The sequence below is a fragment of the Myxine glutinosa genome, chromosome 2 (assembly GCF_964187855.1).
Source record: "Myxine glutinosa chromosome 2, kmMyxGlut1.1, whole genome shotgun sequence".
In the NCBI taxonomy this organism is placed as follows: Eukaryota; Metazoa; Chordata; class Myxini; order Myxiniformes; family Myxinidae; genus Myxine; species Myxine glutinosa.
Window position 1 is genome coordinate 89,836,715 of NC_136262.1, and position 13,051 is coordinate 89,849,765.

The window sequence follows — 13,051 nt, forward strand, 5'->3', positions numbered from 1 at the left end:
CCACATTTCCAAGCTGGCCTCCAAAGCCAGTCGCCGACTGGGCATCCTCCGTCGTGCGAAGTCCTTCCTCGGCACACCTGAGCTCCTCACCACATACAAGGCTTTCATCCGCAGCTCAATGGAATACTGTTCTCCCCTATGGGCCGGTGCTCCTGCCTCACACCTAGCTCGGCTTCACGCTGTTGAAACCAAAGCTTTCAGAATTATTGGAATCTCCCGCGATGAAGCTATCTCTGAGGGCCTTTCACTCACTCACCGCAGGCAGGTAGGTGGTCTTTCTGTCTTCTACCGACTCCTCTCCGGCCTTGCACCCCCAGCTCTCTCTGTGCTCTGTCCCCCAAATATTCCTACAGGTCGCACAAGATCTGCCAGCAACCCTCTGATGGTTAAACTGCCGAAATCTCGGCTCTCTGCTCACCTTCACTCTTTCATTCCTCTTTTCTCCCGCCTCTGGAACAAACTCCCTCACTCCCTTCAATCCCACTCCTCCCTCCAGGTCTTTAAAACAGCTGTTCACCACCATCTCTTATCTTCCCCCATCCAAAACCTTGATCTTTTCTACCCCCGCTAATTCACCCCAGATCCACCTTGTTTGAAATTCCAACTTCTTTCCTGGAATTCCTGGCAGTGTCCATATGTTTTATACCTCTCCCACCGCCCCCTTCCCATGCCCCCCCCCCCCCAAAGCCCTCGCCCTCTTTCAGATCTCTCGATGTCTCCATGTCTCTCGGTCCCTGCTCTCAAATGTTGTGTTTGTGTCCTTCCCCCTCTCTCCCCATCTTGTCTACCGCTCCCGATGTTATATGTTTTATGTGTCGGTTTGTCTTTCTGTGTGATTAATGTTCGCTCTTTCACGAGCCTCGATCTTGTATACAAACAAACAAAAACAAAACAACAAAAAAAAAAAAAGTCTGAGTGGCAGCAACTGACAAATGTGCCTGTATCCAGAAGGCTAGTCAACCAACGACTGGTTCAAGCAGGCTATCGTGCCAGGTGTCCCCTGAGAAAGCCACGCCTGACCAGACAACACCGCCAGTGCCGATTGCAGTGGGCCAGAGAGCACCGTCAATGGCAGCCAGGACACTGGAATCACGTGATCTTCAGTGACGAGTCTAGATTTCTGGTCTATTGTCAAGATGGCCGCGTCCGAGTGTGCAGACAAGTGCATGAAGCCTACAACAAAGATTGTATAGTGCCAAGAGTCCAAGCTGGAGGTGGTGGGGTGACCGTTTGGGCTGCTTTTCATGCAGGGGGCAAAACTGACCTGGTTGTTCTGAATGGAAACCTGAACCAGTTCAAGCACAGGGCCATTCTGGAAGAAACATTGCTTCCATTTGCTCGTGCAGCCTTTCGAGGAAACATTGTCTTCCAAGATGACAATGCACGGCCTCATCATGCTCGCATGATCCAACACTTTCTTGCTGACCGTGGTGTAGAGCATGTCAAGTGGCCTGCCATGTCCCCGGATATGAATCCGATAGAGAACTTGTGGGCAGAATTAACACGTCAAATCGACCAGCAGCAGCAGCCGACCTCTGTGCGTGAATTGCAGCAGGCTATTGTCACTGCATGGCAAGCGATTCCTGTCCAAACCTTGGCAAATCTCGTGAACAGCATGCCTCAACGTGTACGTGCTCTCCTGAATGCTCGTGGGGGTTACACAAAGTACTGAACTGTAATTTTACTGTCCGTAAACCCAGTCGTAATTTAACTTTTGTTTTTGTTAAAAACATTTTTGGCTAATGTGCAAAATAAAGAGATACTTCTGGAAAACGTACAGAAGTTTAACACAGTACTGTCCGTGAATTGAGTTCGATATCAGTTTTCATCACTTTCAAGGATCAATTTATTCTGTTTCGAAATGTCAAATGTGGTTTTTGTTTCTTTTAAAGGACACATTAACAAAATCTAGAATAATTTCAACATAATTCCAATGAACTTTTGGTTCTAAGACATCTTGAAAAGTAAGTTCACCCCCCAAAAAAAATATTCCATACTAAATGCCAAGTCTGTATACGATTTAAACATACTAACAAAAAATCCCGTCCTGATGGAGCGGTTCAATCCCCCGCCTCTATGATGTTTGTGATTTTCATAGAGAATTAGCGTATTTCATCTACCAGGTCGCACTCACTACAGGATACACATTTATAGAGACATAATTTTTGTCCTACCCCCACTCCAAACAAATGGCGTAGTTTTTGATGAGTGGGTTCACGCGAAAGTGGTCTCGGTTATGTGGAATTTAATTCCACGTGATAATTTTTTATTCGTGTTAAATTTCTTTTAAAAAAAAAAAAAAAAATTTATATATATGTATATATAATATTAACAACAAATATGTATATATATATATATATATATATATATATATATATATATATATATATATATATGTGAAGAAGCAGCTCTTCGTTTGGAAAAGAAGTCCACAAATAGCCTGAAAAATGACGCAGCTTTTTATTAAAACCAACTTATACAGATCCGGAAGCAGCCTGATATCTACAGCAAGAACCACCATCATGCCACGTCTAGTCTTCCTGGAAACACATTGATTCTCATTCACTTATATATGAATACGATTATCAGAAAATCTCCGAGAGAACAAAGCGACTGGCGAGAGTCCCTCCCACCGTTATCCGCTGTTCGGGGGAGTCAGCCCTTCCTTATCATTCGGACCAAATGTTTCTCTGGGCTCCGAGAAAACAGAAATGTAACTCACAAAGAGAAGAGTGCATGCTTGGCCAAACAAACCCATATATTTTATGGGTTTGTTTACATGAGTAATTCAAAGCATGTTTATACAGAGTCATGCGTCGCTGTGATTAATACAAAATATATATGGTTAACGATAGGTTTATGTCTGCACTCTAAACATTCTACTAGCGTTACGCAAAATCACGCGCATGTGGGCGTGGTTTTACGACCGGCCTTATCTAGCCTCGTAAAAAGCACACGTATACAATTGTCCAGCATGACCTCAGCGAGCCTTTCCTCATCCAAAACTAAAACGAAGCAAAAACCCTTTATTAACTTTATGAAAATAGCATTTTTAAACAACATTTAAATCATAACACATTAGCAACCAATGTCTATAACTGAACTTTAGGCAATAACAAATCTACAACTTGACATTCCTTCCTCTTGTCTCGTCGAGACAAAGTATCTTAAGAGACAACGTGCCACATCGGGCTTTATTGAAAAATAATTGTGTAATGCGGGTATTGAAAAAATAATTGTGTAATGCGGGTATCTCCCAAGGGCATATCGTGCGCCCAAAGCGCCTCGCCCGTGCATTTGGCGAACGTGTCGTGTGGTGCGTGCTCGGAGCCTGAGGGCTCAGAACATGAAAGTCCATTAACGTTTCGGATCCACAACGAAGGTGTCTGGTCCAGATGAGGTTCTGCTCCGCCAGAGGGCCACCACCTCCCCTGCGGAACTTGCTCCCCCCCACCCTTTGCAGACCCAGTCCTTGCAGATCTTCGAAGTTAATCAACGATCATGCCCATGAGGTCCCTCACGTGCTGCTGTTCTGGGGAATACATAGTATTGTCAGTATCTTGTGTCTCAATTTCCTGGTCAGGGTACAGAGCGAAAAAATCCGATTCACTTGAAGCATTTGAACTTAATACATATGAAGCAAAGAGAGGAACTTCCTTTATGTCAAAGTCTCCCTTGGGCGCCTGGTCGGCTTGCGGGTCTAGGATATCCACGTCGGGTCCCTCGACCGCCAGACCCAGTGTCGCAATCAGATCCATAGTTGGGTTGAAAGGGGGCGTGCAGCTGTCAGCTTGTCCGTTGGTGTACACGCAAGGGGTTTATAGCACAAGTATCACAGTCATCACATACACCGTTACAGGCAGCAGCCAGTTCCCACATGGGATCCGCACAAGTATCACAGTTGCCACAAAATTCAATACAATTTTCTGGAGCGTTGGTCGCAACTGCCTTGTTGAAGGACTCGTTCAGGTCGACGGCCTCTGTGGTCAGAGCCATAGTCGTTGTCGGCGGCTTCTTCACTTTCCATCCTGTAAAATACTTTCTCATACAGAGGAGGACTAGAGATTTCATTAGTGCCCCCCAAATTACTACCCCGATTATCACAGCCAGTGCGGTCAATAACCACTTCACTATGGTGCCCGTCCATCCCTGGAACCAGTCAGTGAGCCAGCTAAATGTATAAGAATTTTCACGCGCGATCCGATCGATCGTCAGGGCGTGGCTAGTTTCCCTTAGTCTCACTTCTGCATCACCATTGTACGCATGTGAATTACCGTGTCCAATAGTATGTCATGAGCCGTAGCGGTGTCGTTTGCCACCTTTTCTAGGGCCAAAGCCAATTTGTCTATCCGGAAACTATCCATGACTGTGCCCGCTCCTGGGAAGAAGAAACCAAACACCTTTTCCCATAGACTCCCGTGTAGTTTAGTGGTTCCATCTTCGTTCATGACTGACCTCTTATAACGCCTGTCCAAGGACTTTGGGTCTAGCTCATCCAGTATCTCAACGTCAGGAAGGACTGAACCCAGATAACATGTGCCCCCCCAATTATTTGGTAAATAGGGGTAAGCCTTGTCGCCGCATATAAACATTGTCCCATGGGGTGGGACCAGGTGGGTGGATAAGCACTGGAGTCCCTTTACCACCCCATTAATCCTACTAACCCCCCTAGAGAATGTTATAGCCGTTATGTTGTGGTTGCGTTTATCTTGCAGTACTATTCGTAATGTAATCCCCGAGCTCCCTTGTCCCAGCTTCCCGGGGAGAGTGTAGGCGCATTCTGATTCTCCCATACGCAAGTGGCCGGAACCCTGGAGGCAGACCCTCCCTTTCTGTGGTTTGACCCAGACGGGGGCAGGCCTCTCGGCCACATGGGCAATCATTGACGGGCGATAATTAAATTGTCGATTGCAACTCTTGCCGTTGTCAACCCCTTCTCTTTCCAGCGTGGTGACTAAACATGGGGAATCGATAGGTTGTGAGCAGGGGTCATTGAGGGACAGAGGTAGCACTATCATGTGTATTCCTGTGGTGCCTGCTTGGGGGAAGTGCATGCACGACCAGCAGTGTGTCCTATTTTGAATTGTTGCCACCTCCCTGGCCACTTTCCAATATGTGTTTTCCCCCCTCTTTGGGGCCTTATCCTGGGGTTGCGGCGTGAGTATGTATTCGTTGCATCGTATGTAGTTCTTTTCGCCACCGGCCGCGCCAGGGGTCCAGACGCTGCACCGGACCTGCATAGTCATGCCTTTCTCTAGGCGCGTGCGTGTTTGTAGCTTAAAATCAGGGGTTCCCCATTTGTATCCTGGTTGGGCCAAGGTCTTAATGCTAGCTTGCCCATCTTCCCGGAACTCTCGTTGCTTTTGTAGTACCATGCCAACGCGTCCAGGCCCTGCCGACAGTGCTAGCCAATTTATGTTCACCCAATTTGTGTGCAGGGCTTTCTGTTCGAAACATGGTAGTGATACTCTTTGTCCCCATGTTACGGTGAGGTGTCGGGTTTCGTTTTCGCATCTATTGGAATCGGAGTTTCCCCTAGCTGCTGTCGCTATCAATAGTATTGTACCTATGATTAGGCCCATCCTTACTGTGGTTGCTGTGGTGTAGTGTCTGGTGCTTGTATGGCCAACTTACAGTGCGTGGCGTGGATCCACGAAGTCTTGCCCTCGCAAAAGACTGCCGTTGGTGTAGTCAGCAACACCTGGACTGGTCCCTTCCACCTTGGTTCCAAGGCGTTCTTGCAGGTGAAGTGCTCCACGAACACCTGGTCTTTTTCCTCTGGTGGAACACCTGGTCCACAAGTCTCCTGGGAGCGCCTGGTCTACAGGTCTCCAATTCATAGATTCAATTCATTCAATTCATAGTTTCATAGAACACCTTTTCTCCAATTTCCTAATCCACTTTTTTTCAAGTGGATCCAATTTTATCCAATATTCAATTTTTAAATTCAATCCCATTTAATCCAGTCCAATTCAAATTAAATTCAATCCTTCTCTCAGCATCCCATTACCTGTTTCCAACATCAATAAAAATAAAATTATAAAATTAATAAAAAATCAATCATCTCAACTCTCAAATCAAATCAAAAAATCAATCAAAATCATAAAAAAATCAATAAAATAATAAAAATAAACGAAAATTACTTCAGCGAGAGTTTCAACTAGAATTAACACAAACAAACCACCATTAACCTCCATTAACACAAACAAACCACCATTAACCTCCATTAACACAAACAAACCACCATTAACCTCCATTAACCTCCCCCTATTATTTATTTATTTTCACGAATAAACAAATAATAGAAATAACCTGGTCTACTTCCAATTTCAATTCTGGTCAGTTCTGGTGTCTGGTCACACACAATGTTTTCCTCACCCACTGTGATTCGCTCAAAATAGATTCTCACTGTTATGTCTGAAATTCGTCTCATGAAAACCCATTCAAGAGTCCGGTGTAACAGATAGCCAAACACATAGACACGCCGAAGACCCCAGGGTACCCATCAAACTAGCTTGTCCGCAGATCCACAACACAGCGAAACATGTAACTTTACTAAAATAATCACTTACTCATAACTAATACTCATAATAACTCATAATTACTTATGTAATTACTCATACCAATACTTACTTAAAATAATGTAATATCCCAATCTTCACCCCCTATGCAAATCGAAGCACCCCGGACGATCCACAACCAATATCAACCACTGTAGCCGTCTTCCCGACTCCAGGCAGCCACACGCAGCCACATACATCTCCATCCACGTCACACAAGACAACAGCCAACGAGTGTGTCCACCACACAGAAACCTTTGGTAATGCAACAACCGAACTCCCAGACAACCAACAACAAAACCCAATCCATCTCCATGGCTCATCAAGCAGTTCCAACTTAATCCAGCTTCACATACCGATTTCCCCAAAAACTCGTGAAACTTCACCCCCATTCTGGAAAAACCCTGGACTAAACCCTGACACCCTAAATAACTTCAGACCCATCTCCAATCTACCCTTTCTGTCAAAAGTTTTGGAACGTGCTGTGGCCACTCAACTCAAACATCACCACTCTGCCAATAACCTGTATGAAACATCCCAATCCGAATTCTGCTCCAGCCACAGTACTGAAACTGTTCTCCTCAAAATCACCAGCGACCTTTTCTCTCCTCTGACGCCGGCAACCTCAACCTTTTCATCCTCCTCACCTCAACGCCTCCTTTGACATCATCAATCACACCATCCTCCTCACCCTGTTTAGACCAGCTTGTGCCTATTAAACCCAAATCAGTTCACTCCCAAGCCCACAAGGACCACCTACTACTCTCAAATTATCCACTCTGGCTCCGGAATCCCAAAAGCACTCTTCTCTACAATAAACAAACTAAATAAACAAACTTTACAACGTGAACAAACTCCTCAGCGCCCTGGATACCGCCACCTGTCATTCAGAGTAGACAACAGCATCTCCTTTCTGGCTTTCAGCATCTCCTTTCTCCTTTCTGGCATCCAAATAAATTCTGGCTTCAAATCAACTTCCTCGAACTTAACTATGATAAATCTAAATTAATTTTCGTTTGCCTAAAACCACTCACCAAATCCACCCATAACTTTGCCCCCAACATCGATGGTTTCCCAGTATCCACCTTTTATGAATTTTATGAATCTTCTCATTATTCGAAAGTTTACAAAATGTTCCAAATCTGTATATTATTTTCTACTGTGGTTATATTAAACCATTATTTTACAAAATCCAACTTTCAATAAACTGAAAAATGCTTCGCCATGGAATAGTCCACCACTCATATAAATAATCATAAGAGTTCTGCGAAACATCTCCATCTTTAAAACTTAGCCAACCAATTTTAAACCACATGTTTTCCCCCCAAAAAACAAGTCACATTCTTTGTATATTGCCAACATTGTTCATCGTTTAAGTATCATCCAGAACTAAATTTTTTATAAACCGTCAATTTGTAGATGCATTTATTTATATCCCATTAACCCAAGAACTCTCAATTGCTTGGTTATATTTTAGTAATGTCATATATCCATATTTCTTTTCCAAAATGTTCCTGATATACACATTAATCCCATCTGTCTTTGTTTCCAGATGAACTCAAATCAGGAAATCAACACAAATCCTTATTACCTCCAATCAATCACACTGCACATCATTCCCCGTCCTTGATGGATAATTTTACATCCAGATGGGCACAGCATCCCATTTTTGGCGACCCAGCCCTGAAACAAGCCCCTGGACTCCTTGCAGGCTGGACCAAAACCCCTGGACGAAGTTGCATCCCAGTACTGACTCTGCTGCCTTCTTGCAAACCACTTCAACTCCATGAATTTTACATGTTTCGTGAACAGAACAAAGCCCTCTGTAATCGTCAGATTGAACCTGCCCCAAACCCGTCCATATAAACTCCATTGTTGTCCTGTCCATCTCTCTGTTTGTGGATCCGGTGCAAAGTTACACAAAGTTCCCGTTTACATTTTGTGACTCACAGCTCCTGCCTCCATGGAACAATGACGCCTAAGCACTCAATTAGCCCTCCCAGTACCAAAGACTTACAATCAGACCGACAGACAGACAAATAACAGAGGCATGTCGCCAGCCCCAGCACAGGACATCACCTTTCCGGGCAGGCACAATATAATCCACAGTATCGAAATGCCAATTTCTATCCGGAGCCTCGCGAAGCCAAAATCGGACATGTTCACTGCATTTCAACCTCCATTTCACTGACCCTGACTATCCCCATTGCTCGATCACGCACGTCACTGTGCTCGGCCCGGTTAAATTAAACTCAAGCGTACTGTACCTGACGCTTCCGGTCGGCACCGGAAGTCTGTTTATTTCTTGAGACCCCTGAATCGGGACCTCAACGACAATTACAACGACAAACAGAACTCGATATTCTCTGTTCATTAATTACGTACATGATTTCAGTTTTACCCACAATATAATGTCCCGATATTCTCCCCAGATTTAAGTTCTATATCCTGTCGTTAAAGCAACACCCTGTAGACTGACTCCGCCTGTCGTTCTTCCAAGGTTAGTGAATTGCCTCTGACCTCTTTCCCTTACAAATCTCGAACAAAGGTCAACTAAACTTTAAAAGGTCAAACTTCGAATTGGGGTAACCAGCGCTTTATTATTCCGCAACTAATACAATTACAAGTCCGGCGACATTCCCTGCAAGAACTCCACATCCAGACAGACAGATGACCATTATTGTGGCTCCACATTGCAAAATGCTAACTTCTACGAATCCAACAACCGTCACAATCCGCCCAGGAACTTCCAGGCGTGCTCTACAATGCAGCACCTCTCTACCTGGTGCACACCTTTCGCACATCCCTCCTCGTTCGCACAACGCTTCATCAACACCTCCTCGCGCCCACACAACTGCAACCCCCGTGTCCACCCAGAGTGCCCAATCTGCGACCCACAATCTTCTCGGGGCACACACTTCCTCTGAGAGTGGGCGAGTTATCGCCGGCACTCTGAGCAAGTCTCATACAGCACACCCGTGACTCGCGGCTCGCTCGGCTCCTGCCCGAACGCACAATATCCCTCTACCCAAACTTCCACGGAGCCGCACGGCGGAAACACAGGTTTGTACCACACTTTAATTAAACGAACATTGCCAGGATTCTCGGATAGACGTTTAATTTCACAACACACATGACAAAAATCCGATTTAAATTCAGAGATCGCCGATCGACCTGGCACAACCATCTCAACGCGACGACGCCACGCCGCCCCCCCCCCCCCCCGTCTTGGCGCGCACCCTCGTGCCTCCGCACGAATCTCAACACTCCCTGCACGCCGCTCTATTCGCGTTCACGGCGGGGTTTACCTCACGTTGGGACATGCAGTCGGCTGTCATAACATTGAATTGTCAATAAAGAATCTACGACTTGACATGTAGTGAGCTGTCAGAACATTGAGCTGTCAGAACTCATCCCTAGCTCGTAAACATCGCAAAAAAACAGGATCTCCGACGCTCCACCTCCCCGACCCCAAAATGCACTATATGACACCAATTCCAAAGGTGAGCTGCCTCAGCGATACATCCCACACATACAATCCACAATATCTGCCATTGAATGAACTCTTCGATTCAAGTAAAACACACACTTCGACCCAAACTCTGAACCTCCAGTTCCACAAACTCCAAACCTCCGTCCGACTGCCGCTCGAAAGACAAAGCAGCCCATCCTGCAACCATCTCCAAGAAACCGCTTCATATCAACAGTAGGTCGACAAGGGCACTCCGAGTGCTTTCCTGACCCGATTTATATCAATTCGCTTCCCAAACAACTCCCAAACAGATGACAGACAAATACATTGGCCAGATACACACGTCAATTAACATCCCAATATACATTCATTCCTCATTCATATACTCATAGAAGTCTCCCAGACTTCGCGCGAAACTCAGATCGACTCAAATCATGCCTTTCTCCAGCCACTCCCAAACAATCTTTGCTCATTCATGTTACGTCTCTCATTCAAGGAAAAGGATTTTTGGGACGGGTTGGACGGGGGTGGGTTGAGGTGAAAAAAGGGAAGGCAGGGCGGGGTGTTGGGGTGTTGCCTAGAGCCCCGGGACTGAGCTCAGGTCTTGGGGGGGTGGGGGGTGTTGCCTAGAGCCCCGGGACTGAGCTCAGGTCTTGGGGGGTTGGGGGGTCTTGGTCTGGTATCTGGTCCAGCGGCATCACTCGCTGTTTTACTTGTTTAACTGCTTACTTACTTGTCCTCTGGCCAGGGATTATTTAAATCTTTAGTTAACACAGCCCAGTCCTTTAATGGTCTTACCGCGGCAAAATGATGCCTCTTAAACATGAAAGATGCCGGGGTTCCCTTAAGGGGTTCCCCTTCTTTCATTAGCTTGCTTCCCATCTTATTGCTCTGGGCTGATCCTTCCTGGAAAGTTCTCGGCCTGGCTCAACCTTTACGGCTGTCCGACCTCACTTTTCCCCCTTCCCTTGTACCGAACGTTATCTTCACCGATATCCTGCGCAAATCCTTTTACTGGCCATGTTTTTTTTTTTTTTTGGCCCTCCTAAGTTAGCCACAGCCCTTCGTTCCCTGGCATGCAATGGCATACCCCATCTTGTCTCTGGGCTGTTCCTTCCTGGAAAAATCTTGGCCACCTGGCTTCAGCCTATATGGCTGTCCGACCTCATTTTCCCCTCCTGGTGCTAACTGTAACTTTAAGCTTACTGTTAAGTCCTTACTGGTATCCTTACTTGTTTATCCTGGCTTTAACAAAGCCACGTCATTCTGAGGCCTAAAATGAGCCTTTACTTACAATTTCTGTTCGAGTGCAGGCAGCGCGGAAGACAAGGAGACTGAAACCGCTCGAGGGAGGAAGGTACGAATTTGGAATAATAGCCCTCTGATATAAAACAACTCCCACCTTTAATCAAATCCGCGTGCCGGCGCCGGCCTCAGGCAGCCTTCCTCCTGTCCCTCGGGCTCCGTTTCCCGTCGTCCGGTGCTGACCCCACTCCTGGTACCATCTGTGAAGAAGCAGCTCTTCGTTTGGAAAAGAAGTCCACAAATAGCCTGAAAAATGACGCAGCTTTTTATTAAAACCAACTTATACAGATCCGGAAGCAGCCTGACATCTACAGCAAGAACCACCATCATGCCACGTCTAGTCTTCCTGGAAACACATTGATTCTCATTCACTTATATATGAATACGATTATCAGAAAATCTCCGAGAGAACAAAGCGACTGGCGAGAGTCCCTCCCACCGTTATCCGCTGTTCGGGGGAGTCAGCCCTTCCTTATCATTCGGACCAAATGTTTCTCTGGGCTCCGAGAAAACAGAAATGTAACTCACAAAGAGAAGAGTGCATGCTTGGCCAAACAAACCCATATATTTTATGGGTTTGTTTACATGAGTAATTCAAAGCATGTTTATACAGAGTCATGCGTCGCTGTGATTAATACAAAATATATATGGTTAACGATAGGTTTATGTCTGCACTCTAAACATTCTACTAGCGTTACGCAAAATCACGCGCATGTGGGCGTGGTTTTACGACCGGCCTTATCTAGCCTCGTAAAAAGCACACGTATACAATTGTCCAGCATGACCTCAGCGAGCCTTTCCTCATCCAAAACTAAAACGAAGCAAAAACCCTTTATTAACTTTATGAAAATAGCATTTTTAAACAACATTTAAATCATAACACATTAGCAACCAACGTCTATAACTGAACTTTAGGCAATAACAAATCTACAACTTGACATATATATATATATATATATATATATATATATATATATATATATATATATATATATATATACATACTAGCAGAAGTACCCGGCATTGCCGGGCGGGGGAGGGAAGGGGGAAGGGGGAAGGGGAGGGGAACAGGGGTGAGGGGAGAGGGAGGGGGGAGGGGAGAGCGAGGGGGGAGGGGGAGGGCAGAAAGGAAGGGGTAGGGGGGAAAGGGAGGAGCATGGGGTAAAGGGAGGGGGAGGGGAGGGTGGAGGGGGATGGGGAAGGGGTAGGGGGGAAAGGGAGGGGCATGGGGGAAAGGGAGGGGGAGGAAAGGGGAGTGGGGAAGGGGAGAGGGTAGGGTAGACGGAGAAGGGAGGGGGAGGGGGAGGGGGAGGAGGGGAGGGAGGGGGAGGAGGGAAGGGGAGGGGGAGGGAGGGGAGGGAGGGGAGGAGGAAGGGAAGGGGAGGGGGAGGGAGGGGTGGGGAGGGGGAGGGTGGGGGGGAGGAGAGGGTGGGGGGGAGGGGTGGGGGGGAGGAGAGGGTGGAGGGGGAGGGATGGGAGGGGGAGAGGAGTGGGAGGGTGGGGGGAGGGAGGAGTGGGAGGGTGGGGGGAGGAGGAGTGGGAGGGTGGGGGGAGGGAGGAGTGGGAGGGTGGGGGGAGGAGGAGTGGGAGGGTGGGGGGAGGGAGGAGTGGGAGGGTGGGGAGGGGGAGGGGGTGGGGAGGTGGAGGGGAGGGGGGGAGAGGGGTGGGGAAGGGGTAGGGGGGAAAGGGAGGAGCATGGGGGAAAGGGAGGGGG

General features: G+C 46.8%; 1 long non-coding RNA gene across 1 annotated transcript; it reads right to left on the reverse strand.

Annotated features, from left to right (window-relative positions):
• Nucleotides 1–5,919: 5,919 nt before the first annotated feature.
• LOC144890619 (uncharacterized) lies at nucleotides 5,920–6,649 on the reverse strand. Its single transcript, XR_013622320.1, has 2 exons — nucleotides 6,222–6,649; nucleotides 5,920–6,191 (listed from the first exon to the last, which is right to left on the reverse strand). It is a non-coding gene; the product is annotated as an uncharacterized LOC144890619 (long non-coding RNA).
• Between the last annotated feature and the right edge of the window lie 6,402 nt (nucleotides 6,650–13,051).